This window comes from Cupressus sempervirens, chromosome 11 (genome assembly GCF_028749045.1).
Source record: "Cupressus sempervirens isolate cs-2001-9-10 chromosome 11, ASM2874904v1, whole genome shotgun sequence".
Lineage (NCBI taxonomy): Eukaryota > Viridiplantae > Streptophyta > Pinopsida > Cupressales > Cupressaceae > Cupressus > Cupressus sempervirens.
In genome coordinates this window covers 342,659,277-342,685,357 of record NC_143128.1, presented here as the reverse complement: position 1 = coordinate 342,685,357, position 26,081 = coordinate 342,659,277, and the positions used below count along the sequence as shown (strand labels likewise).

The following is a 26,081-nucleotide window of genomic DNA, read 5'->3' as shown; positions in this document are numbered from 1 at the left end:
AAAATATCTAATAATTGAATTTAAAATTCTTATTTTTTATTAATAGAATATTGTATAACTATATGAAATGTAACATAAATGTAACTTAGGTTTTAATTCATTTACTGATATTGCTTTGCAATTTTACCACTCAACTTTGAAATTGAATTTTGAATTTGGTTGATGGTGAGGCCTGAGCCTCTAGATCTACCTCCTTGCCTAGACCTACAACTCATGCATGCAGTTTGCAAGGATTTGGAGGAAAATTTTTATGGTTGTGGGACCATTAGGGTCGATGGGGAGATTTTTGATGATATTACTACTTTGGATAGTGGAGGCCCTACCGGTTGTCCTCTGAAGGGTGGTCAGAAGCTAGTAGATGAAACCCTATTAGGTTGGAAGAATACGCTCATTGGCCCCTCAAAGGCTAATGTCTCTATGGATGATCCTAAGATTTCTCATGGTCAAGATGGCCGTATGATCTCCCTCCTAGATTGTTTGGTGGACAATGTGACATCTGGTCTTAAACTGGGTGTTGTTGGTAGATTTGTGGCATTTTGATCTTGAATCAAGATGGTGCATAAATGGGTCAATCAGAGATGGAAGGTTAGGGGTAGTGTTGGTATCTCTACAATGCCTAGTAGCCTCTTCTATTTTAAGTTCACCTCAGAGGAGAATATCAATCTCATTCTCATTGGTACTTGGTATTATGGGAAGCATTATCTTGCCTTAACAAAATGACATCCAAGCTTTGATGCTAGTGTAAAGTTGAACAAACTTACCCTAGTTTGGGTTAGATTACCTAGTCTGCCCCTAGAATTTTGGGACAATAATATCCTAAGGTGGGTTGGGAATTCTTTTGGTTATCTTTTCATGGTAGACAAGGTGACTATGCAAAAAACATGGTTGGTTTACGCAGGGTTATGTTGTGAATGTGGCCTTGAATCGAGCACTCCCCACTGTGGTTACACTAAAAGCTAAATGGGGAGAGAAATTCTAGCCTATAGAATATGAGAATGTGGGTTTGTTATATCAAAAATGTTGTCACCTTGGACACCTTATTGTGGATTGCAAGATCCAATTGTAGAAGGACAAACAGAAGGAGGGCTCTCTAGGGATTATTATGGAAACATTGGGAGAATCTTCTAATGCCTCAAAATAGGTCATGGAGATTCATTCTATGGAGATTCCCCTAGTGCTTTCCACACTGGAAAAAAATGGCCCTATGGAGGGGAAAGCTTTGGAGGATAAAAAGAAAATGGATGAATACCCCTTTAGAAGGGAGTTAGAGGAACTCTTGAGTTCACCCATGGGGGGCATGGGGATGGGATGTTGTTGGAGGAAGCTGAAATTGAGATTCCCCACCCTCTTCCTAGCTCCCCAATAATTTAGGTAGGTGACAACTAGCAATAAATTATGGCTATAGGAGGTGATACTTAGGAGAGAGTGTGTACCCCATTAACAATGGTTAAAGCTTCCCTAATGGAGATCACAACAAAAGTGATGGAAATCATTGATAAGGCTAATAAGAAGCTTAGCCCTAAATCACTACATGATAAGGATAATGGGGAATGGGAGGTTTAGAAAAAGAAGAGGAGGGGGCAAAAAAACTAGATGTAGGAGCCTATGGGATAGCTAGAAGACCATCTAGTAGAGCAACTAGGACAAAGCAAGCAACAAGGGATATAGCTAGTGGTAAGCAACTTATGCTAGAGACTATTACTAGAGGTAAGAAATGAAATTCCTCTCTTGGAATTTGAGGGCGTTAAATAACCCATAGAAGCAATATTCTCTAAAAAAATACATATTTCAGGAAAAATTCAACTGTGTTTTAACACAAGAAACTAAAATGTCTAGTGCTAGTTTTGATAAAATAGTTAGTCATATTTGGCTGCGTGTTGAGTATCTACATAGGGATGTTAATGGTGCCTCAAGGGGTATTCCTACTATGTGGAATCTAAACTCCATGAAGGGAACTGAGGTTTGGAAGGATAATTTTTATATATTTATTGATTTCCATTCTAGCACTCATTGTTGGGGGTTGATAATATCTATGCTTCTAATAGCAAACTAGGAAGGAAGGAAATGTATGATAAATTGGCTAGGATTACTAAAACTATGAAGGATTAAAAAATGATGTGTATGGGAGATTTTAATAACCCCTTCTACCATTCAAAGAAATTGGATGGAAATAAGGACTGCCCAGAAAGCTTGCAAGATCTTAAGGAATTTATGAGCAGAATGGATTTTATAGATGTGGAACTAAGAGGGAACCCATATACTTGGACTAACAATAGAAAGGGAAATGAAATTATCTAGGTTAGATTGGATAGGTTATTGGTGATAGGGAACTGGAATAGACTTGGGAAATCTCATCTTGAGAATCTTAGAAGAACTGCTTTAGATCATTCCCCTATAATCTTCATGTGGGAGGATGGTTTGAAAAGTGGGCCAAAACCTTTTAGTTATGAAATAATGTGGGAGTCTCACCCAAAATTCAAAGAGAGAGTTCAAGACTAGTTGAATATAAGGATAGATGGTACTATGATGTATAGACTAACCCAAAAACTTGACAACATAAGGAGGAATGTGAAGAGTTGGGCTAAGGATTCATTTTACAACTTGTTCAAAACTAAAGGTGAAGTGGAGGAAAATATTTAAAAACTCCAAGGGGAGATTACAAAAATGATCAACCTAGAAAATGAAACTCAGGAAGAGAAGTATAGAAAAAGGTGGAAGGATATTCTCTTGAGGGAGGAAATTTTCTAGAAACAAAGATCAAGAGTTCAGTGGCTTAAGGAAGGCAATAAGAACACTACTTTCTTTCATAGGTCAACCTCTAACCATAAAAGAAGAAACACAACTAATAGGCTTGATGTGGAAGGGAGAAGGGTCTTTAAGGATTAGGAGGAGATGGGAAAACATGTGGTGGAATACTATAGTAAGGCCTATGTCAAGGAAAATAAAGCTGCAAATTTGGTGATTAGAAGAAGTTTTATTAATACAATTCCATAGGTGCTAGGAATGGAGGAGAACAATCACATTCTTGGCAATATCACAGAGGAGGAGGTGAAATGTGTGGTGTTCTCTATGAAAGCTTATAAGACTTTGGTTCTAGATGGGTTTCCCCCTGCATTCTTTCATCATTTCTAGGAGGTTGTTAAAGTTGAATTGGTTTGGGCTACTAGAGATTTTTGTATAACTAAAAAGATGCTAAAAAGGATCAATAAGATCTTTATTTCATTAATGCCTACAATCCCCACACCAATGTGCCTACTATATTTTAGACCTATTATTTTATGTAACACTATTTATAAGATATTTGCTAAAGTGAATAGAATAAAGCCTTTTTTGGAAAGAATAATTAGCAATCCATAGAAAGGATTGGTTCCAAGAAGACAAAATCTAGATGAAACTATAACCACACATGAGGTTATTCACTCAATGGAGAAAAATAAAAAACCAAGGATGCCATTCAAATTGGATATCTCCAAGGCTTATGATAAGGTTATGTGGGATTTCCTTTATGAGGTTCTCAAAAGAGTGGGGTTTAGTAACAAATTTATAGACCTAATCAAAATGATTGTTGGTATAGTTCAATATTTTGTTCTCCTAAATGGTTCTCCTTCGGGTAACTTTGGAGTGGAGAAAGGACTAAGGCAGGGTGACCCACTTTTCCCCTACCTCTTCATTATGATTGCTGAAGTTCTAGGGAGGTCTTTCTATAAACTTGTGAATACTAGTTGTGTTAAAGGGGTTAAGCCTCCTACTATAGCCAATATTGAATTCCTATAGAAATTTTTTGATGACACATTCCTATTTGGACAATCTTCAATTATAGAGGCTCAAGCTTGGGAGACTATACTACACAACTATGAAGAATACTCAGGTCAGCAAGTCAATTATCATAAGAGTAAGATTTATTTCTTTAATACTTGCCTCAATACAAAGGAGGATAAGAAATATTCTAGAATGCCAATTAGCTTGTCTTGCATTATTTCTTTAGTGGTTGGTGATAATATTGGATTATCACTAACCACTAAAGAAGTAACTAATGAATTCTGGAACACAATAGTGGAGAGAATTCAAAAGAAACTTGTAGGATGGAAAGGGAAGATACTAAGAAATGCTAGAAAACTATAGTTGCTTTCAATTGTTCTCCAGGGTATTCCCATTTATTTCCTATCCCTATTCAAAATTAACCAAAACATGGTGGAGAAGATTGAGAAGATACAAAGGAACTTCCTTTGGTCAGGGATAGAGGAGAAAAATAGAGCGAGTTTAGTCAAGTGGGAGGAGGTGTGAAAACCAAAGAATAAGGAGGGGTTGCGAGTAAGAAGACTTTGAGACCTTAACAAGACTCTCCTTATGAAGATTGGCTAGAGATTGGGAGAAGACAATATGGATTGGGGTAATATTATGAAAGCTAAATATTTATCAAATTTCTCTTTCAATTGGAATCTATTTAATAATGACCTCCTAGAAGGGTCTAAAATATAGATGAATATAGTTAGAAGTAAAGGATTATTAAGAGAAGGGACAAGGTGGATTGTGGAAAATGGTTTTAATATTAGATTTTGGGAAGATGAGTGGATGGGAGGGAAATTACTAGTTTTTAGAAAATTTAGAAGGTTAATGGAGTTGCTCAAAGAAGATGTGGAAAGTAAAGTTGGAGATTATATTCATCTATGGAGGAAGTGGAGGAAGCTTTATAAGGAAACTTACTCCCAAGAGGATGTTCAACTTCTCAAGGAATTGGAAGAGTTGATTGGGGAATAGAGACTCCCTATACTATTCCAAGAGGATATTACGGCTTGGGATTTAACTCCAAGTGGTAGCTTTATAGTTAAATTGACTTACATACACCTTTTTAGAAAGGATCCCTACCAAAAATTGTGGAGTAAAGTTTGTATTAGTAACCTTATTCCTAAAGTTTTTTTTTTTTGGTGGACAGCTCAACATGGAAAATTTTTAACATTGGACAATTTGAAAAGAAGACACTTTTATATTACAAACCATTGTTGTCTCTACAAGGAAAAGGAGGAAACCATTACTCACCTATTTTTGGAAAGATAGTTTTCCTTAGAGATCTAGAATAGAGTCTAGGGGATATTTGGGTTAAACTAGGTTATGAAAGACAATCTAGGACAATTTGTGGAGAATTGGATCTATCCCTTTGTTCACCCTAGATTGAATTTTCTATAGAAGATTGTTCCACCATATGTATGTTGGCACATATGGAAAGAAATAAATAATAGAATATTTAGGGAGGAGAATAAATTGGTGGAGGTGGTCTTTGGAATAATAGAGAAATTGTTGAAGGAAAATTTAAGAGTGGCTAAATGTAAGATGCCAAAGGAGGAACCAAGTAGACAAGAAGGACTAATTGCTGAAAAATGGGGCTGTCATGAGGATTTTTTCCTCTTTGATAACTCAAAAATGGTGAAAAGATAGCAAAAAAAATGGAGACCACCTATCCTTTCACATTATAAACTAAATTTTTATGGTTCTGCTATAGGAGGTATAGGAGTGGGAGGAGTGTTGTGGGATAGGAATGGTGATGCAATGTTGGTTTATTCTAGGAAAGTGGGAAATGAAAGCAATAATTTGGCTGAGGCAATGGCATTGTTTGTGGCCTTTAGCTAATTAGGGAAATGTAAATTAAGAAAATAAAAATTGAGTGTGACTCCAAATTAATCATTGATATGGTCAAGGGAGCCTCCCAACCAAGATGGAATATTTGAAATATTGTTATGAATACTAAGTAAATTTTAGAAGGGATGGAAAGTGTCCACCTACAACACATTTACAAGAAGGGAAATAAGGTGGTAGATGCAGTGGTTACTATGGGGTTTAAAACAATGGAAATCATGTGTTGGAGGAGTATGGTAGATCTCAATGATGATATTAAGTCATTGATAACCAAGGAAAGGGGCAGGAATATTATTTAATTATGATTATTAAATTTATAGTCAAGACCAATTTTGGCAATTATGTGATGAAGTCTGCTAAATTTAACAAGGGTCTATTGGAAATGATAAAAGATAGCTGTACAAACCAAAGAAGGAGTGAATGAAAATTAAGAGGGATGTCATTTCATAATTATGGTAACACATCACAGATTTCAAATTACTCCCTAATTAAAAGTATGAAAGATATCATTTATCAGACTATTAGAGATTTTTGAGGTGTGAAAATTATGATGCTATACAATCACAAATCCCATAATGAAATTGCATGGGATTTTGAAACTTCTCGAGCATGGGTCTAGAAAATCCTTTGGTTTATTGTTAAAGGGCTTAAGGCAAATAGTAGTTGCAGAGATATCACAGAAAAGGAAGTTCAAATGCACATTATTAAAGAAGGGGAGGTAGAAATTGGTGGAATTGAAATGGGTGGAGACCTAAATAGGTTGGAGCCCACAAAGATAGAGAACTTCAAAGATAGGATGGCCACCTAGTTTCTACCAAAAGAAGGGGGTTTTCTACCCTACATGTAGTTGATGGTATGGTCCAACGAGAATTGTGCCATCCAATTTGTTAATGAGTGGAATGACTGTAAGGTCACAATTAATGGAATCACCTTCCAAGTGATGAAGGAAGTGATTTCCATGGCGAATAGCCTTTCAATGAAAGGGAAAAAATGGAGCAAGGTTACTAAAACTGTAGACGAGGCTAGTATGAATAATTTCTTTGCAAAAGATGAGGAGATGGTTTGATGTAGAGGAGGGTTTAAAAGGGACAAGCTGCTAGCCCCATGGGACAATGTGTGCTTGGTTCTCATGAGATATATAACACTAGAGGAAAGGTTTGGTGTCTATTACTACTACCATTTTTGTTTGTTAAATCATTTTAGAAATAGGGATTTCATTTCTATCCCATTTTATCTTTTGCATTCTCTTGAGGATATGGTAGTGGATATTATTGAAAAGACAAGTAAAGGAAAAAACTATACCATAATACATCAAGGCCTAATTTTCTGCCTCTACTAGTTTTTACTACCATTTCCCTTTGTCCCCTGAGGGTGGTGGTGGTTGACAACAAGTGCCACCACCAGAATTCACCCCTGAGCACTAGTACTAGTACTAAAATTCACACCCCCGCCCCTCCCCTTATCAAGAAAACAAGAAAAAGAAAAAACCTAATATGGCTATGGAACTGTAAGAATTTTCATAAGGGAAAAATTCACCCAGGAACTAAGAACTCAAACACAAGCACACAGTAGACCAAAAATGGAGAGAGTATGATCAGAATAACAATGTATTCAATAACTTGATACAAGAGTACACTAGGAGTGCCTGAATATAAAGGCCTTAGAAGAGCTTCTAGAATGCATAGAAGTTAGCATCATGATGTGTCATACAACCAAGCACATGTCCACCAAATATGGATTATCCTCCATTAAGCACAGAAGTAAGTGCAGTAATGTGAGGATAAGTCTACAAGGGTGGGACATGCAAAACAATGTTGTAGAAACCATGTGCTCAAATAAAGTTGCATACTCCTGTGTTGTCAACATGATAACTCACAAGGTGTGCAAACCCCTAAGTGTCTCATAAATAAAAAAAATAAAAAATAATGCAATATAATTAAATAATGCATTAACCTAAGTAAACTTAAGTAAGTGTAAATAGTAAAGTATGTATTTACACCAACACCCCCCCTTAAGTGCAACTTAGGGGAATGCCCTTAAGCTTATGAACTAGGATTAAGATGCATAATGGGTCCTGGCTACTAGGCCATGTAAGGTACCCATGTACATAATGAAATGCAATCTCTCATAAAGTGGGGAAAGAGGGAAAACCTCATGGGAAAAACCATCCCCCAAAAAGAGAGATAAAGAAAGGATGCATCGATGGATGGAGCAATCAAGACCCCCCATTATGATATACATCGAATATATACATAAGAGAATAAGAGAAGGAAGAGAGACAGAATAGGCTCCCCCCCCCCAAAAAGAAGAATGCCAACAAGTGAAAGCCGCTCCAATTAAGAAGTTGGTCCAAGAATGCAGAAAGGTATTCCTCCCCTTAGGAAGAAACAATGCCCAAGGTATAGTCCTGAAGATGTGTGCTAGCCCCAAAACCTACTCAAGTATCCCTGTACTAATGCTAGAGTTCACCCCTTCCAACTGTGCTGAAAAGAATGAATGCAGATCTGTCAAGGATGTCTACTGAACATGTTCCACTGAACCATCTGTCTCATCTACTAACAAAGAGATTTCCACTAATTTCTAGTCATAAGGATCCACAATCATGCCAACCTATTTAGATTGATCATGCAGAGAATGGACATGAGGGTTAGAGTGAGCCCTCGCAACAACTGTAGAAGTATAATCATCAATGAGAAGATGTGTGTCCCCGAGTCTGTCTCCCAAGTCAAATGATGTTGGAGCTGGAAGATGAGATGTACCATGCTGAGATGGACCTTTCACTATGGCAATATAAGCACATGGACTGGACTAATGTGACCTCTCACTGCAACTATCGATAGAACCCCACGTGTGTGAACCTATTGAAGCACTATCACTAGTGTTACTATCAGTTTCCACTATGTATGAAGTACAAAAAGGAGTAGAGGACAATCTTGATGAACTTTCCTCAAAGTGAACATCCTTCTCCACAAAAATCTCATGAGTCTCTGGATCCATAAGTTTTTAAGGCTTCACATTGTCTTCATAGCCAATAAAGGTACAAGGCCTAGGTGATGGTGCCTTGCAACTCCTAGAAGAAAGGTTAGCCCATGTTGGACAAATGAAGACTCTAAGGTGACTCACAACTAGTTTTCTACCGCACCATGCCTCAAAAGGAGTCTTGCCATCTAAGGCTGGATGAGGAGACATGTTAAGTATGTGAGTAGCACTGCTAACGGCTTAAACTTCAAGTGTAGGATTGAGATATTTGGTCTTTATCATGCAAATTCCATGGTCTTGAGAGACCTAATCCTCATAGTTGCAACATCTATCTTGTGCGGACTAAATGCTAGTGAGTTCTGAAGATCAATCCCCTCAATTTTGCAAAATTTCTTAAGTCTCCTATCAACATATATGTTCTCATTGTCCACCCTTAATACTTTTATGGATTTCCTTGACTTGTGTTCAACATGAGCCTTGGAGTCTTGAAGTTTATGAACCACTTCATTCTTATGATGAAGGAAAAAGACCCAAGTGAATCTTGAAAAGTCATCAACAAAAGTGAGTATGTAGTGACCTTGGTTGAATGCAAAAGGACTTGATAATACCATGTGAACCATTTGAAGAACACTTGTTGCTCTAGAAGACTTCCCTCTTTGTAACTTCCCCTTTGGATGCATATCCACTAAATCTAATGAACATTTATCCTTAGAAAAGTTGATTTGAGGTAGACCTTTGACCATGTGTTTTGAGCAAAGTTACTGAAGAGAGCGAAAGTCAAGGTGACCAAACCAATCATGCCATAAGTTGATGTTTGAATTAGAGTGAGTTAACAAGGCTTGAGAAGAACTCTTAGGCACAAAATGGGAGAAGGAATAAAACCTCCTACTATCATTGACTTTCCCAATTGCTACCAATGAATCATCTCTAAGACTTTGCACCATCATTGAATTGGGAAGGAACTCAACCTTATGACCATATCCAAGGTGAGTGATTTGGTAAACTGATAGGAGATTAGAGCTTAGATTTGGAACATAGAGAACATCTTTGAATTCCCCATCTTCCATTTCTACATGTCCTTTCCCTTCAACTTCCATTTTGGCATCATCTCCTACGAAGATGTGTGGTACCTTTGACTGCTTCAATAAAGAAAAGTCTTGCTTTGAAGAACCCATGTGGTAAGAGGCACCTAAGTCAACTATCCATTCTAAAGAAGAACTTATGTTCGCCATAAGTGCTTGACCTTTACCCTTTGAAGAGTTAGGAGTTGAATCCTTGGAAGTATCTAGCACTTGAATCTTATTCTTCTTGAGTAGATTTTCTAACTCATCGATTCTTTTTTTTTTATAATGATGCTCGTCATGATTTGGATTTTTATAGTATGCACAAAAGAGTTTTTCCTTCTTGTCATTAGTTCCTTTCTTGTTTGAAGAAGAACTACCTTGTTGAGAGGACTCATGTTGTGTCTCGAATTGTGTTTTTTGCTTCTTTTTGTTGTTTCCTTTTCCCCCTTGACTTGATTTGGAATCATCACTAGCCACTAAGGCTTTGGTCTTAGATGACTTGAGAAGACCAAAATCCACCAAGTGAGATTGTTCAACAATCAACATGTCTACGAATGCATCAAAGGAAGGCTTGAGGTAAGTAGATCCCATGGTCAACTTGTGAGTATTAAAACTCGAAACAAAGTTGGTGTACTCAGTAGGTAGATTTTTCAAGATGTGATGTATCAACCTATCATCCTTCATGAGATTTCCACAATCTTTGAGAAGTGCCCTATACTCATTGACTTTGATGATATAATCTTGAATTGTGTCATAATTCTTAGGTTCCAAGAGAAGTAGATCATTCTCAATCCTCAATCTATTTTCTTCATCCACTTTACCATACAACTGTTCAAGTTTATCCCAAGCTTCCTTAGATTCTGAATGATTTTTAATGTGGAAGAGAAGATCGCTATGTACACAACTCTTGATAACACCTAAACCTTGTTGGTCTTGTCTTTTCCAATCAATGAGTTCTTTAGCATCAGTAGGTTGCATAATTGTACCATCAACATACAAATTATATCCTTTTTCCATTAATCTACTCCATGCAATATCTTTCCATGTAGAATAGTTGCATGAAGTTAAAGGAGGACATTTGAAACCCATGATGCAGAAATGAAAGAGCACAAAATAGAGACACAAGAACAGAATACACACGCCCCCTTTTCACTCAATCAAAAGACCCCCCGCATTTACAATGAGCCACTTGTCAAAATGAACAAAGTGGACTTTTTGATTTTGCTTTTACAACTGCCTTATAAGGCTAAAATCTGTCACTTAAGCACTATAGCTTAGTTTCACAACTATTCTGAAAAAGAATCAAAGTATCACAATGCCAAAGAAGGCCTAATTTTGAAAGTGAGAAATTTGTCCACACAACCTTAGAATCTAACTTTAGTTCTAGGAAGTAGATGAAAAAATATGCACTTTCAAAAAAAATGAAACCTTAAAAGGTGACCAAATGTGCCCATACAGAGCTTTTAAATTTGCAAAATGCAGGATTATACAGGCACAATCACCAAAAAATGCATATTTTGAACAATCCATGCACCAAAACCAAAAAAAACACCACCACTAGAAAATTCAAGAAATTCTACCTGATTTCAAAAAAAATTGCACCTAAATCAGAGTCTGAATGTGTGAGTTATGACCTCTTGAAGTCGGACTGCAAAAACCAAAATCAATTTGGTGAGGGGTTGCACTAGAAAAAGATGAGGTTAAATTTGATGATCATTTGACTATCACTACAGTTGAAAAATGGCCTATGATGAAATCCAGACATGCATCAATTTTAGGCTCCTAAAATTATGACATCAGCAAAAATTTTGTGCCCTTGGATGGTGTGGCAGCTGACTGTGAGTCTATACCATATAGACTATACAAAAAAAGGCATGTATGTCGGATGACATGGACCACTATGCTGTTAAGTGATTATGTAGTGACTAGGAAAGGTAGACAAATGATTGGTCACTACGTGGCGACTATGGATTGGTCCGCATGGCCAGTGACTATGTAGCAGTAGGACAACGCGTGTCTAAGTCGCAGACTGGCTGTGCAGACATGGGCGCTGATGGAGATTAATGCCACTAGGATGTCTTTTAATGTCATCAGAGTCTTGTTAGTGATGTTGAAGCTCTTTTTAGGCAAGGTAGGATATATCCCACATTCGTGGGGATGCAAATCTTTGGGTTGTTTAAATGATAGCATCCTATTAAAGTGAAGACAAGCCACCAATGCTAAAAAGCTCACCAGTTGTTGTGGTGTGGGTAGGCCACCTGAAATGGGAAGACAATTACCAATTTAGTAGTGAAGTACTAGTGGTAGGTAAGGTCACCGATTATGTGTTGTCGGCTTTGTCCTACACCATCAATAATTATATGGATGTGTGTCAACTTTCGCAGAGATGCAGCTCGACCGTTGTAGAGGTGCCATTAAATAATTAAAACCCTGCAAATAAATAATATATATTCCACCACAACTGTATAGTATAGGATCTGACAGCCCGTACTGTAAAATTTTTTTCTCTTACAGACTGATTAAAAAAATTCAAACATTTCAAAAAATAAATCTGAAAATTACAGAGAATTATAGATCCAAAAATCAAACAATCAAATCAATAAAAACTATCATACCCAATTGCAAATTGGTGCCTTTGGGTGCCGGTTTGCAAAAAAAATTTGCCTCTTGATCAACTTTCACTCAGTATAGGAAAATTTATAATCAATCTTCACTGATTCAACACTCTGGACACAACAGAGAGGTCAGATCTGGCTCTAGATGCTCCCAATTTCTATGGATCCTCTGAAATCGAGGTGCTGAAGCATGAACGGTCTCAAATGGCTAAGTGATGAGAATCTTCCTCAGCTCTGATACCATGTAAGAATTTTCCTAAGTGAAAAATTCACCCAGGAACTAAGAACTCAAACACAAGCACACAGTAGACCAAAAATGGAGAGAGTATGATCAAAATAACAATGTATTCAATAACTTGATACAAGAGTACACTAGGAGTGCTTGAATATAAAGGCCTCGAAAGAGCTTCTAGAATGCATAGAAGTTAGCATCATGATGTGTCATGAAACCAAGCACATGTCCACCAGATATGTATTATCCTCCATTAAGCAGGAAAGTAAGTGCAGTAATGTGAGGATAAGTCTACAAGGGTGGGACACACAAAATAGTGTTGTAGACACCATGTGCTCAAATAAAGTTGCATACTCTTGTGTTGTCAACAAGAAAACTCACAAGGTGTGCAAACTCCTAAGTGTCTCATAAATAAAAATAATAAAAATAATGCAATATAATTAAATAATGCATTAACCTAAGTAAACTTAAGTAAGTGTAAATAGTAAAGTACGTATTTACACCAACAGGAAAAAAAGGGTAATAAAAAAATAAAAGTTGAAAAACTCCTAGAGGTGGATGATGAGGATTCAGACAAGGAGATCGAAGACAAAGCAAGGAGGAGATCTAGAGGACTTTCCCAATCCTAGGCAAGGCATACACAAAAATCCAATAGATTTAGGGTGGAGGAGGTTAAGGAGGAAAGATCAGAAAATAATAAAGAAGAAAGGGAGGAGGAAGAAGAAGAAGGTAAGGAGGGGGTGGAAAGTAGTATGAATTTGGAAGATAATTTTGTTGATAATGTACAAACTCAAGTTTTTGTTGGTAATGCTACTACCATTGAGATCACACGTGTTTGCAAGCTTCTCTCTCCAACCCATAACCTTTTGTGAAGAAAGCAGCAAAATGGATACCTCCCCCATAACTATCTCATCCCCAACCAAGGAAAATTTAAATTTTTTTACTAATCCAAAGGTTTTGTAGGATGAAATCTAGGTCCAAAAAACCAAGGAGGAAGCAAAGAAGGTGAAAAATGAAAGCCAAGGAAGAGACATGTTGGCTCCTCATTTAACAATGTTTAAACAACCAAGTATGCAAGGCAAGAATGCATATATGGGAACCTATCTCCAATAATGGACACACTTCACCAAGAACTTGGGCCAACTATAAGGCTATACTCCTTCTGCACTTCAGGCTCTACAAAACCTAGGTGGGTGGACCTATAGATTCTTTATATGGTACCAGTTATCAAAGCATACACTGAATCTAATGTAAAGCAGATAAAACCCCCTAAATCTTCTATACTTAACCAAGAATCACAAGCATGAAATAGGTAAGAACATAACTCATGAAACTAGCAAGCTAACTGCAGTTTAACATTGAATAGCTTTCAACATAAAAGGAAAATGTATTTAATATGTTGATAACAGAAACACCCAAGTATGACCAATAGAACTTAGTGATCCTATCTCTAACCAGTGCCTTATCCATTAGGCAATTACATGAATTATAACCATACATCTTTTGGAAATCTGTGACATAATTCCTACATCAAGATTCCTGATCTATCTTTCACTTTGTGAATAGATATCTACTATAGAATGAATCTCATAGTCATAACATCCTATCATGAAATCTGCAAACCCTGTGACAAACATCAAGCAATTATGTGGTTCTTTGTCCCACCATCAAGCCATTTTAATCACATACATTCCTAAACAAAATGCAACCTAATCTATGATCTTTGATCACAAATTAGAAGAAATAATAGATCCATAATCAAGAGATAAGATTCAAACTGAACTTAAAACCTTTGATGTGCTTTATTTGTTTTCCTTGAAAGAAAATACATGAAAGACATACAAAAATGACTCATGAAATCACCTAACCAGTAAGGACTATCTGCATAAGAACTCAAAATGTTGTTCAATACAAGAGAGAAATGTTGGGTGTGTGGCTTTCACAGCCTAAGCAGAGCTCCAAGAACTAGAAATAGAAAACCAACCAACAACCTGTTTCAAAGAAGAAGAAAGAATATGTATGGAGAAGGCAATTCTTGGATTTAATTTGCAATCAAGACTTGTCTCTTTGGAAATCCTTCCCTAGAAGAACAAAAGCTTCTTTCTAACTTCTCTCTATAATTGAAAAATCAAATCCTTTCATTTTGGCTCATAAAATATCTCATAATGTAATGATGAAAGGATGTAACTGATTCTTGATACTAAAATGAATTCACCATAAAAGTAACAAATCAGTTCAATCTTATGACATTGAAAATTCACTAAGAATTGATTCTTTGGAGATTTAGATCCTAAAAAGCTTTTAAATTTGCCCCTTAACCAATTCAGGTGCTCAATGGTGAAAACTGCTCATTCTACTACCAATGCCCTAAGTTTCACAAATTGGCCTATAACTTGAACCAGGAAGCACCTGTGCAAAAAAAAAAAAAAAACTCTAGATTTGGAAAGTTTAGGTTTTCTTAGTTCCAACGGTATATTGAGGTGCCCATTTTACCTAAAAGATACTCCAGTAATGGCCTTCTAAAGATCGGCTCTCTGTTCATGGCTTCCACATGTATTTTGCAAAATTTTAACTTTTATAAAGTTTAAACTATATAAAGTTTCAAACTTTATTTAAATGAACCTAATGTGGATTTGAGGAAAAATAATAATAAAATATTAAAATTTGAAAAATCTCAAATTTCCCCTCATTTTCTACCTAGGTCAAACTTCCTTTGACCAACTTGTGACATGTGTCAACACGAGATTCATCCACCCTATCACTATGTTAATACGACTTGTCACCTTCTTGCTAACTCGCTATGCTTAACAGGTGAGCAACTTTGCTGGGTGAGATAGTGAGGATGTGCCATGTGGCACAAACTCGGCTACCCTCGCCACCTCGCTATGGGGATTCATCATGTAGGTCCCATTTGGAAAGTTAGCGATGACCTTCCATGTGTTACGTTCTTGTTCCTTTGCTTGCAATCAACTTGTATTTGCCAGATTTCTAGATTTCTTGACGACCTCACTACTTTGCTAGTTGGAGTTTCCAAGATTTTCCAGCTAGCAAGGTAGCAACTAGCCAGATTTCCTACCTTTTTCGATCACTTGGGATGCTGACATCATCATAGCTTGGACTGCATCTTCATTCAAATTTTGTTACATTTCATGCCAACTATCTTCCACCTGACGTCATCCTTCTCTCTAGCATGCCAACTAGGTCGAGCCCACCATGTGGCCATTGCCTTTTTCAAAAAGGTGCTCTATTATTGGCATTAGACATATTGTTTGGTATTGTATTTAAAATACAAAAGAACTTGTCCCACCATGAATATGGGATAAAACATAATAGGTGCTCTGTTCTTTAATAGACTACGTTGCTTATTTCTCATGTGGAGGTTTTTGTTCAATGTTTGAGTTGGCCCTCTTCTTAATGTGAATTCCTCAATTTTTTGGTGCATGTATCCTTTATATCAAATGGTGGCTTATTCCTTCCTTGCATGGAGATTTCTTCATGTGTAGGAACCTTCCTATTTGTGCGTGTGAACTCTTCTACTGACTGTTGCCTAATCTTTGTATGGATGTTGTGATGCCACCTTTGCTTCTTCTATGCGTGGGAAAAAATCAAACCATTTATGCAATCTCGAAAGGGGAACCTCAAACTAGCAATCGAGGGCACTACTGAAAATGGCCCTATTCCAATCATCCACCTATGGATTCTACTTTCTGATGTCCTCTTCGTATTGCATGAAGCTACTTCCTTTGTTCTCTACTAGCTACTATTTGTTTTATTATCTTTGACTGGATTGGATCTTTGTTAACTTTTCATGAGTTCTAACTTAAAGCTATGGCTCTTTATACTCAAGCTGTGAGGCTTTCTTAAAACATATGTTTGACCTCCTTTTCTTATTGCATGATCTTCATACCATGAAGTTGTCCCCTACCTTCTCTATTATTTATGTGAGGCTTTGCTTCTTGACTACCGATTCTTGGATCTGCTTCTTGCACTTTGACTGGTATCCCCCTGTTTTATTCATGCATGGAATTCTACATCTAGCGTAGACTTTATATTTTATTGACTACAATTTTCATGCATGGGTTATTTTCTATGTCTTACCCTCAGCACTGCCTCCCACTCATGTTGTGGCCCTCTTTTTAAAAGTTCCTTCGTGGATCCTTTTAAACACTTGTGTTTTACAATAGCATGGTTTACTTTTAGTTGGGATTTCTTGTTATAATGGTAGATTCCTCCCTGCACTTTTCTTTCATAGTGTGGGTTTTTACTTTTACACAATGGCTTTTTCCAGAATGTGAGTTCCCAGCTGCTTCATTTGTGTGTGGAATTTCTTTGCATTTTTGACTACGTGATTGACTGGCTCTTTTCAGCTTGAGATCCCTTCATCTCTTAGACATGGGCAGAGCTCCTTATTATGGCATCATTTGCTTCTTGTGCAGGTGGGTTTCATCTTTTTTTGTTGCTGGAGATGATGTTGAATTCAGACTCTTTTGATATACCAAAGATCTGAACTTTAAAAAGATTTGAGACACCTTTGCTAGATAGTTTCTCATAATCCCATAAAAAAAATTTGTGCAAGGGATAGCAAATCATCCACGATCTTAGGAATACAAACTCTAGATTCTTTGGGAAACACTTCTTTGCAGGGAATTTTATAATCTTTAGACTAAGTAGGTGATATAGAGGAGACTAGCTGATTTCCATCCATTAGTTCATCCATCCCATAATCCAAAGCAATTGAATTATTTGTGCCTTACCCTGGTGTCAAATTCTTGGATGCTTCTAACTTGTATTTAGGGGGCTCAGAGAATTTTGCAAATTTGACAAGTCTCTTGAAGCCTTTTGTCTTCTTGTTTTTTTTTCATCCAGTGGAAATCATGACCATGAACCCAATCCCTACTCCATAACTTAGCCATAAATCACCTTGGGATTGCTAGCAGTGCTTGTTAACAATTTTAGGCTCCTTTCAACTATAGGAAAATGTTTCCAACTTTTCCTATATACGTCTTGGTAACTCTCAAATATATAGTCCTTGTATAGCTCCCATTCATTTGATGGAATCAGTCAGACCCCAAAGTGGGTCCAACTAAAAAAAAAATTGTTTTCAAATGACTGAAGTCTCAAACTGATACACTGAACATTTGATAATAATTTGAATCAAAATCCATCACTGAGACATCATTTTAACTCATTTCGTCACTTATCTGCAACTTTTGACTTTTTGCTAACAAGGCCTCTCGGCTAGCTTTAAAAATTGACCAAGACAGATAAATAGGCTCTGAGATCAATAGTACTGAACCTTTGTTCCTCATATTCCTACCCTGTCAAATCTTGTCTCATGAGGAATTTGAGATCAAAAGATATTGACTACCAAAGTTGCTTACTTAGAATTACCTACAAGAAAACATGTCAGAAAATGATAAACTGGGTTTGGATTCAGCTCGAAAACTAGGCAAATGAGCACATGGGGAAATGAAAATTGGGACATTGGTTCTCTATCATGAGAACATTATGGATCTATGATTTGGGCTCATGAAGAATAACATGAGATATTTGACAAGTGGTCAAAGTGGGCTACATGGAATTTGTAAACTCAAAACACTGACAAAAAACATTTTTTGCGAATGGAATTTATCTAGAAAAGTGTGCAAATGGATTTGTCAAGATTTGCAGACTGACACACTTAAAGTATTTTTAGAGTACAACATAGTGGTACAATCCATTTGACCTCACCTATCATAGATTTCAAGTTATGACATCAAGAACAGGGCTACCAAACAATCTGCAAATACTGACACCAGTAAAAGATAGAAATTGTGTTTGGAATCACATTTGAAAACTGATCAAATGGATTCATCATAAGCTAAAACTTGAAACATAACAAGTCTCTGACCTCTTAAATACAACACAAAAGGAATTGTAACATTTCAATCAATTGGTCAAAAGTTATAGCACATCAAATAGGGCTTCCCAGAATTATGTGCAAAGTGCATTAGCATGAAAACATTAAACCGACCAACTTTGAGGGATTCAAAACCTAGTCAAATAAACTCAAAATGACTGAAAATATGAAACATAGGTTCTTGGGTATGGACATTAGACATTCCCAAAGTGGTAAGTCATGAAAAAATTTTGGGTGCGAGATATTCAATAGAAAACACAGCCTCCTGTCGTTGTTTGACACTTAAGGTGAAAATACAAATTTTACAATTGCTCAAAATGAGATCTTATGGAATGACTAGGAATGGCATTTTATCATCATGGAACACTTAGGTAGACAAAGTGAAAGGTGTTAGAAACATTAAACACATCTGAGGCTTTACAAGTACAACCAAGTACACAAGCATTTATGGGGCTTGATTTCTCAAAATTTTAAAATGTGACTAAAAATGAATCATGCAATTTTTAGTCCCCATAGTGGTTCTGTCTAGGGATGCATGTCCCTTGTGATCATGGCAAGGATTTAGATCTCTGGGAGAAGCAACCACCCTCAAAATAGCAAAAACTTTCTCTATTGAAAAGCTTTATTGAAAGCAGGAAACAACTACAACTACTATGATTATGTACACACGATGGCCCCGGGCCACCGAACTTCAAAAAAACTATTTACCTCTATCATAAACATAATTCTCATCTGAACTTTCATGAGGTAAACTGAAAATTCTTCTCCTATCAGTTTCACCAATCATATTATCATCATATAACAAATCACTTGGCAAAACAAAATCAACATCCTGGCTTTCACAATGCATATAGAAACTTACTTCATCTTCAACCATTTGCTCATCATGAAAGTTCTGATTAGCATGCTTAAACATATCAAACTAAAAGTGAAAACCCTCTTCATTTAATGACTCATGCATGCTATCATTCTCGAATATGGAGGCTTCATATTCAACTTGGGGAAAGGGATCACACATACCTTGAAAATGTGTATCCTTATGCATAACCGGATGATATTCAAACAAGCACTTTGACTTGTATTCACACATGTCATCAATGTCAGAATCTAAAGCTAATCCACAATCTTCAAATGGTTCTTCATAATCAATGAACAGATTAGGCTTCACATCAGAGAGTTCATCATAAAACTCATTGCAAGATGCATACTGATTTAAAAAAAAAACTCCATCCAACACCTTGTCATCTATCTCATCAGATGCAGCATAATCATTAGTTTCACTATCAAACTCAAAAGAAGAACATTCTGATCTCTTACAACAATAGGATAAACTATCATTATCAAAATCACCCTTAACTAAGTCTGAACCGTCCATGTGTTCTTCAAAAAGAGGATTGGTAACTCCATGCAATGACCCTCTTTGAACATTTTGACAAAAAATGGGTTGATCATCATCAGGATTCTCATCATATAAAGCATTAGTATATACTTTAAAACCATTACCCATCTTATCTTCATGGAGACTTTCAGAATGTGAAGAAAAATTAGAACTACATGTGGACTCACTTTCTATTCCATCAACAAAGCATGTAGAATATAAATCAAAGTTATTTTCACTGTCTTCATGTAGGTGATTCAAATGTCTTGCAAGTAAATCATCTTTTATTTTATCAATAGGTGCTAATGCATTAATCTCAAGATCAATCATATACTGATCATCACTACACTCATCCTCAAGACACTCTTCTACACAATTAGGTAATCTATCTTTATGGATAACCTCTTTGTCTTCATATTGTGTAGACAAATCTTCTTCACCACTTTCAACATCTAGCTGACTTGTATAACTTTGAAATGAGACTTCACTTTCAGATTTAGGAACATTACTCATACCTTTACTAGCAAGAGAATACTCACTCTCGTTATTACTTTCTTCTTCCCAATCAGCATCTGATTCACATGAAGATGAATATGTAAGTTATCACAATCCTCTTCTTGACTTGTGCAACAAGTCTCGCCATTGTCTTCACATGATGCTTCTTCACAATATGTTGGATCAGCAATTTCATCTTTATCACTTGATACATCACTTCTAGGTTCTTCATCCTCATACTGAGATAAATACCTTTCCTCTTCATGATTCATCATGTTTTCAACACAAGGCAAATCATCAATGGGAAAATGAATGACTGGATTTATATCTTGCATGCATAACTCATCAAGTGAATCAACTCTATCATTCACTATTGTAATACCATAAACATGTGCATTCAATTCAGCATGAATGGAATCATTTCTTCTTTGCAACAAAGAGATTTCATGTTCACATGTTTTTATTGCCGAATCTTCAACAAAACTATTTACAATAGCAGGGGTACTTATTTTTTGATATGAAATTAAACATTCTATATGACATTGATTTGTTCTTTGCACCTCATCTTGCTGGAAAATATTTTTAGAGAAGTGACTCCAGGCTAAGCCATATTTTATGTTATTCTCAATCTCTATCGCTATCATGAATGCTTAATGCAAAGTTTTAGGTTCTTTATCTCTCAATAGATAGCTCATCTTCTTATTAAATGCACCAAGATAAACCACTAAACACATTTGATCATCCAGCTTGTAAGTTTCAAGAATTTCATTTAAAACATTTGCAAATCTGATATTAAATTCAAGAACTAACTCACCATTCCTGACTTGGATATTCAAAAACTTATCCAAATAATCAGAGATGCTTACTCTTTCTCTGAACTGCATCATGAAGGCTAATAGTAATTCATCCTAGGATGAAATTGAACATGCTAGTAAAAATGAAAACCAATCCCTAGCATCATCTTCTAAAGTCTGAACAAACAACTTCATCTGAACATCTTCATGAGCAATTTCAAAATCACCAACCAAGTCATTGAATAATTGAACATGATGGTTAGCTGACCTTTCATGGTTCCCACCAAACTTAGGCAAATACTTTCTAAGGTTACAAGGCATAGTATTTGGGAAACCATGAATACCATTAAAATTTAATGGCATATACTGCTTCATAGAAATGGATCTAGGAACTTCACTAACTAGCTACATCCTAGGTGAACTGAATCTTGACATTATTCAAAAATTTTAACCTCATTCATCTATAATAACTTGTAATTTATAATTTGTAGTAGATCTATACCCTTCTACACATGAACTTTAAACACACTTCAAAAACTTAAAAACAACCAACTAAAACTTGATCTAATGAAGTGTATAAAACTTATCAAATCATTCTCCTCTTCTTAGTGTTGAAACCTCACTTGACGAAGAACACACTTTTCCCAATCAATTTTCATGAAAAGAAAATACATGAAAATGAGAATACCTTTTAGTGTTGTTTTATGAAATCACTAATATGTTGATTGGCCTGATGTTGATTTGAATTCTTCACACCACTGATCTATTGGTAAATAGATTTGTTCTTTTATTTTCTATGAAAATATGACTCTCAATGCCTGGATTATGAACAATATCTATTCACAATAGTTGAAAAACTATTTTATAGTTACTAGATTTTCTCTAAATTGGTAGGTACACCTCCTATATGAATGATACTCAATGAATTATGTTTGCTCCTACTTATCTAATTGGGATGTGCTCTTAACCCAAGAGCAGAAGAGGCAAACCAAATTAAGCCTAACTAGAACTTAATTCAGGAAAGAATACCTCACAATACTGAAATGGATTCACATATCCACATTTCTTCTAAATTCATAAATCCACTTGCACAAAACTAAAATATGTTGAAAATCAAATCTAAACTACAACTAATGAATTGGAAAAAGAGAAACTAACAACATCCTTTCATCGAATGAATTGTAACAATACTTATTACATTCATTTGTGTTCTATAAAACAGAGGGAATGAAATTTTGTTCTTTCTTAGTTCTCTGTAACATAGAAAGGAAATACTAACTAATCACAATACCTACTAGAATGGAAAATGATTGAAATGAAGTGTCATTCAATTGTCTCTGCAAAAAATATTACTTCACACAAAAATTTTGCCGACCTTTGATTAATCATTCAACTTCATACATATAGGGTTGAGAGATGACCATTATAATAGGAATTTTAATTGGTTCATCTTTTGAATATGACAAATGGCAAGATGCTAGTTTTTCAAATTATAAAAATCTACAAAATTTGCAAAATTTATATCAGGGAACAGAAAGGGAGTATTAAATAAATCACTTATATTTCTTTCCCTTTTCAATTTTTGCCCTATATGTTCTGGCAGCCACTATAATTGGGATCATTTCTTCATGACTAGGCACATGTACATTGGTGAATCTTAAGAGCCACTTTGAATGCTCTCAAGCCAACTCCTTTACTACATTTAGTTGACTTGTCAACTCTTCAGAAGCCACATGTACATATCCACCAAGCGTCTGCAACTCTACCACTCTGTTTTGACCACTTGAAGCCATCCCAGATAGATTACTCAAGTATGTGGAGAAGTTATTTTTCATTACTTCCACCCCAATGAGAGCCTTTCCCTACCCACTATTTTGTGGATTAGTGTGTAATCCTCACATGAGCTCAAATTCTCTATCTTGGATCTTCTTCACCTTTTCTTTTGTTTCTTTGAGTCCTTCCTCTACCTCTTGAATCATCTCTTGCTTGAATTACATGTTTTGAAGCCATTCAAATAGAGGCTCAGTCCCCTTCTTTAGAATATTCACTTCAACTACCTCTTTTTACTTCATTTGGATGACCATATTTAGGAGAGAAATGCATTCGTCACACCTTGCCTTTTTTGCAGCCAAAGTGTTGTGATTATAAGTGATATTATCCTTATCAATTTCTAACCGAAGGATAACATTTCCAATTTGATCAATTAGAATGGCTCCATCTATATTGAGCTTCTCAATCCATTCTCTTCTAATCTGGAAAAAATGTCTATCTTTTTGGAGCTTTGAGATGAAGGCTTGCACTTCTTCTATAGTAAGATTCTTAGTAGAAAGTATGCCAATAATGGTTGCCAATGGAACAACTAGTTGCCTAATAAATCTTTTCAATTCTTCAATCTTCGCTTTCATCCTAATTTTTGACAATGTGAGGTTCTCCAATTGTTCTTCTATCATCTCATTACTTGATCTCCATAGGCCCACTTTTGTATCATGCCTAGCTTCCTCGAGATCAATTGAATGTAGAGTAAAATCCTCTGGTGTCATATCTTCAATTCTCCCTGCGTTGTTTGGTTTTTCTACCTCCAGAGTTAAGTGCCCTATTTCTGGATCTTGTCCCGAAATTGACAAGGTCTTCTACTTTTTAGCTTTCACTATGGGAGATCCTAAGCAAACCACTTGAGATACAACATATTTTGAAGGAACACTTTCATCTTTTCTTTTCCTCTTCTTTCCAAAGTATCCTCGAGCCAAGACTGTGTACTAATCACTTTGGAGGTTGTTCCAAGTGATTCAATGTTGAACATTTTCCTCTTTATTGGATTCATTGTCACTGTAGCTACAGAAAAGAGGTTCTTTGAATCTTGAGAAAGAAGCCGAGATGAACTTGAAGCTTTCCCTTCTTCTTGAGTTCTCTTCGCAACTTCATCAGACTCAGTGGATTCACTACTACTACTTTTATCATCTCCAATCTCTACTATTTGAATAGGGGAACCAGTGAGCTTAAGAACAGGAGCACTTAAAAATGGAGTAAGGCTATGAAGAGGGGATAAGCCAGGGGTGACATGAGGAGATGAATTTGGAGAAGGTTGAGGAGATGGGGGTAGAGTGGCATGTGGAGGTGAGACTGGAGCAGGAGATCCATCTTTTTGTTCTTCCATTTCTTTTTTAGCTTTAGCTTGAGCTCCAATGACTGGTAGTGATCCACCTTGACAGGTTGGGACTATTGGGACATTCTTCTCTGGGGGTTGATCACCTCTGCCTACAGATTGAGCTAGGCCTTGAGTAGGTGCAGTAGTAGCACTAGGTGTGGCACTTTGAGATGAAGCAGGAGTAGCTGCAGCTAGAGAAGCTTGAGTAGTTTTGCTCTTGCTCCAGCTTTTCTTAGCTATCCACTCAATCCACTTCCCAGTCCTTTTGATAATTCTTGCCACCATGACATCGAAGTCTTCTTCTATGTCAACATATGGTTTAGAACTAATAGGAGTATTCCTTAACTTAGTCAAATATGTATTACTATACATATTTTGACCATCATCTTCCAATCCCTCCACATCTAAATTTATACCATATGTCTTTACCTGATCACTTGTAAATCTGGCAAAGGCATGATCTCAACTCTCTAGTTCATTTTTACAATTGGCCCAATAATCCTCCATGGTTGTCATATGTTTGATTATGCTTCCAATTTGGAGCACATCTCTAGCATATCCATTAGGATCAAACAAGGGCCTTACTGCTTCATACTCTTCCAATTTGTATTTACTCTCAAATGCTTTGAGTATATTCTTTGCATCTGATCTAGTTTCACAACTGTATGCTCCAACTTTTATAGGGAATTCATACCCTTTCTTCCTCAAGCTGGTGCTCAACATGTTCACTTGGATTTCTTGCCTCACTATCTCCATGAGCATGATCATATCATCTAGATGCTTAGGCAGCTTCAGTGGAAATCCATCAAATGCTGCAAGAAGCAAATAAGAAAATGATGAGAATTGAATAAAATAACTGCCAAATTGACTGATGGTTGCCATCGCTTCCAAACTGAATCTTTGCTCTAGACATCCTTGGAGCTCCCTACAAATCCTCATGGTGAATGCATCATTTACCTAAATGTATTCTACATAACTATTCTATAATTGCACAGTATGGATAAAATTGATTACCTTTTACAGTTTTAGGAAAATTCTCAATTCTAGGGAGTCCTGGCCACAATTGAAGAGAAGCCAACATGTATATCAAGAAAGAGGACATATAAAATGAATTATAAAACTTGGTTGCACTCAAAGCCCTAGAAATATGCTCACTAACCTCATATGCCCAGTCAATATACTGTGTGTCTGAGCAAATAGCTTGCACCAAAAACAAGTACTGCTCTACAAAATTAAAAGCTTCTACCTCACCTTTGAGTCGATGCAACAAAACCAAAATGTCAATAATATCTAGTTTGAGGTCTGTGTTGAAAAGAGTTTTAGGGACTTTACTCTTAGCTCCCCTTGGCTTTTGAAACCAAGACTACATGATCGCCCTCCTCCAAACCATCTTCTTCAAAGAGTACTCAGACATGGCTCCACTCATCATTAAATCAGAGAACTCCTCCCATTTTTGAATTCGTAAGAAATTCACTACTTCTTGATGATTAATTGAAATCAATACTGTTTGGTCACGCAATAGAATCTGCTTTGTATCCAAGTTGTAATGATTGATGTACTCCAAAATTAACTTTGGGGCTTGTACTGCTACAAGAAACCTAGCTGCTTCTACTAATCCACTTCCTCAAAGTTTTTTCATTATGGGATGAATTAGCTCTGCTCTTAATCTCCTTTGAAAATCTTGCATATCATAAAAACAGAATGAAGTATCTGTGATAGTCGACCACGTTGACTTAATTTAACCCAATCCATCAAAACTTGCAAATCTTGTTGTCATTTTATTTGATGTATGATCTCAAAAATTTGAACAATTGTAGATGATACAAGAAGAAAACTCTATAACTTTGAA

General features: G+C 36.2%; 1 pseudogene; it reads right to left on the bottom strand.

The window, feature by feature from the left end:
- Positions 1-24,517, bottom strand: part of LOC149529488 (uncharacterized) — a 141,048-nt pseudogene extending 116,531 nt beyond the window's left edge.
- Positions 24,518-26,081: the final 1,564 nt, after the last annotated feature.